This window comes from Babylonia areolata, chromosome 14 (genome assembly GCF_041734735.1).
Source record: "Babylonia areolata isolate BAREFJ2019XMU chromosome 14, ASM4173473v1, whole genome shotgun sequence".
In the NCBI taxonomy this organism is placed as follows: domain Eukaryota; kingdom Metazoa; phylum Mollusca; class Gastropoda; order Neogastropoda; family Buccinidae; genus Babylonia; species Babylonia areolata.
The window spans coordinates 35,605,378-35,608,420 of NC_134889.1; the positions used below are offsets into that span (position 1 = coordinate 35,605,378).

General features: G+C 38.9%; 1 protein-coding gene across 1 annotated transcript in view; it reads left to right on the forward strand.

Moving 5' to 3' along the window:
- Nucleotides 1-1,087: 1,087 nt before the first annotated feature.
- LOC143290021 (uncharacterized) overlaps nucleotides 1,088-3,043 on the forward strand; it is a 231,926-nt gene continuing 229,970 nt past the window's right edge. Inside the window, exons 1-2 of the mRNA XM_076599346.1 lie at nucleotides 1,088-1,183; nucleotides 1,822-2,102. The gene's annotated coding sequence lies outside the window, so the exon portion shown is untranslated. The remainder of the gene's footprint in view (nucleotides 1,184-1,821; nucleotides 2,103-3,043) is intronic.

Genomic DNA, 3,043 nt, shown 5'->3' on the forward strand with positions numbered 1-3,043 from the left:
AAAAAAGAAAAAAGAAAGATAATAAAACAAATAGAATAAAATAAAACAATAAAATTCTCAACACAAAAAAGAGACGGATAGAAAGACAAAAAGCTTGATAGATAGATAAACGAATGAATAAATGAAACAAATGAATGAAAAGAAAAAAAGGTAAACAAACAAATAAATAGATGAATAAATAAATAATAGATATATCAATAAATAAGTAAATAAATAAATGAATAAATAAATAAACTAGAAACAAAAAACAAAACAAAAAAACACGAACAAAAAATAAACTCCATAGGGGCAGTTCTGAACCAGGGGGGTAACACACTCAAATAGCACCCCGTCTCTCTCTCGCTCCGCTCTCTCTCTCTCTTTCGCTAAAACCAAGTTGCTTCACGTGAAAAAGTGTGTGTGTGTTTGTCGGTGTATGGTGTGTGTCTATAGAGTTGGTGGAAATCGCCTGGCAATTTTTTCTTTTGCTGTTCAGTCAAAAGACGCCGCATGCCTATAAAGACGTAGGTGTATATGTGGTGCTGTTTTTCTTTTCTTTCTTTTCTTTTCTTCGTTTTATTTTTCAGAGTGTGGGTGTGTGGGTGTGGGGATGGGGAGATGTGGGGGAGGGTGGTGGTGGTGGTGGTGATGCTCAACTTGTTCTCACGGTTACAGGAAGGTTCGGAGGAAGAGTTTTCAAAAGTTGCAGAGCAGACGGGATTTTTTGTTCTTTCTTGGCTTGGCTTGGCACCAGTGCTGGTAGACCTAACCTAGCTACTACGCAGATGTGTGTGTGTGTGTGTGTGTGTGTGTGTGTGTGTGTGTGTGTGTGTGTGTGTGTGCGTGTGTGTGTGTGTGTGTGTGTGTGTGTGTGTGTGTGTGTGTGTGTGTGCGTGTGTGTGTGTGTGTGTGTGTGTGTGTGTGTGTGCGTGTGTGTGTGTGTGTGTGTGTGTGTGTGTGTGTGTGTGTGTGTGTGTGTGTGTGTGTGTGGTTTTTGCTGCTGACGACGCTCAGCCAAAACTGTGCCGCGTTCGCGCGCGCGCGCGCGCGCCCACACACGCACACACACACACACTCAGAGAGAGAGAGAAAGAGAGAGGGTGATAGTGGTGGTTTGACTTCATCGGTGTTTTGTTCCGAATGAATTCAGCTGGTGGCGAATCGTTGTGAAGACAGCAGTGCATTGAATGCAGGTGGATTAGAGGTTATATAAACTTGTCGTCAAAAAGAAAAGGAGAAAGAAGAGATAGAGATAGATAGATAGATAGATAGAGAGAGAGAGAGAGAGAGAGAGAGAGAGAGAGAGACAGAGAGAGAGAGACAGAGAGAGAGAGAAACAACAACAACAAAAAAACGAGCGTATGTATGGAAGTTGATATTAACGAAGGAGGAATTTTTGTTTAATGTCCCGTCACACATATTATCGGTGATTGAAGAAATATTGAAAAGGAAATGATCTATAAACGAATATATCGATCGACAGATTAGTATCTCAATGGATGAAATATATCGAATAAGAAAAAAATTAAATACATAACAATGGAAACTTTTTTTTTTTTTTTTTTTTTTTTCAAAATTGGTTCAGTTCACTAAAGGGCAAAGATAAATGAATGACTTTTTTGTGATATGGATGATTTTTTGTGATATGGATGATTTTTTTTTTGTGATACGAATAAAGCATAATCAAGAAGAAATGATAAAAAGATAATTAAATAAATGAAGCAACAACAAAACAGCAGCAACAAATATGTAGCAAATGAATAAATAATTCTGAAATAACAACAACAAGAACAACAACAAGAACAACAACAACAACACCACCTCGCCATTCCATGTCGGCAGTTTCTATCGGAAGGTATCCCGGCCGGAAAAGTGACTTTCTCTTTTTACTGAAGAGACAACCACTAAATACAGTGAATAGTATCATCATTATCATCATCAGCAACAACAACAATACGGTAATAGCAGCAGCAGCAGCATCGACAACAACAACAGCAACAACAACAAATGCTACCGTTGTCAAAGTTGTGGTAACGATTTCGGTGTGGAGACGGATTCAGTTTCGTGTGTTAGTTTTGGTCCTCTGATTGGTATCTATTTACCTGCGTCATTCACCGAGAACTGTAAGTAACTGTGTGTAATTGTCTGTCTGTCTGTCTGTCTGCCTGTCTGTCTGTCTGCCTGTCTTTCTCTCACTTGGCTCTGCCTGTAATGTCTCTGTCTGTCTGTGTCTGCCTGTCTGTCTGTTCGACTATCCGTTGTTTTTTGTCTATCACCGTGTGTGTGTGTGTGTGTGTGTGTGTGTGTGTGTGTGTGTGTGTGTGTGTGTGTGTGCATTTGTCATGGGAATTGCATCAACCCTCAATGTTTACACACCCTCCCATCACCACTGACTCCCCATAACCACCACCACCACCACCACCCCCACCACCACCACCACCATCACCACCACCATCACCACCACCATATGTATGCAAATAGATAAACAAAAATCATAGAAGAGATTCGACCATCCACTCACACCTGTAATTCTATGTTGTTTCTGCTTTCCTTCTAGGACAATTCCACATCCTGAGTCAACTCTTTCTGATATGTTATTTCAGTTATGGTTTAGAAATTTGTGTCTTATTTTATGTGTGCTTATAACTTCATCCTGTGACGACAAAACAGAAATGACACTGTGCATTTTAGCAATATCTGATTTTTTTTTCTCGCACATCATAAACTTTACACTGAAAGAGAATATGTTTGTCACCATTTCTTGTTTGCATTGAAACCAAGTGTCCTTGCTCCACATCATGTATAACATATTTTATGCCATATATCTGCAATGAAATTGATAATAAAAAAACCCACAAAACAATTAAACCCAGGTTGAAGTACATTCTTAAATGATAAAAAGAGAAACATTTTTCCTTAATTTCTTTATCCGAATGCTAGTTTTTGTTTAACAGAACAATTAAGTCTGTCTTTAAATCCAGAAATAAACTGCTGCTTGTTTCCAACGTCCTGGGGTATCAGCATAACGCTCAAACCATTTTCTGATAGAACGTTCTTTACTCTA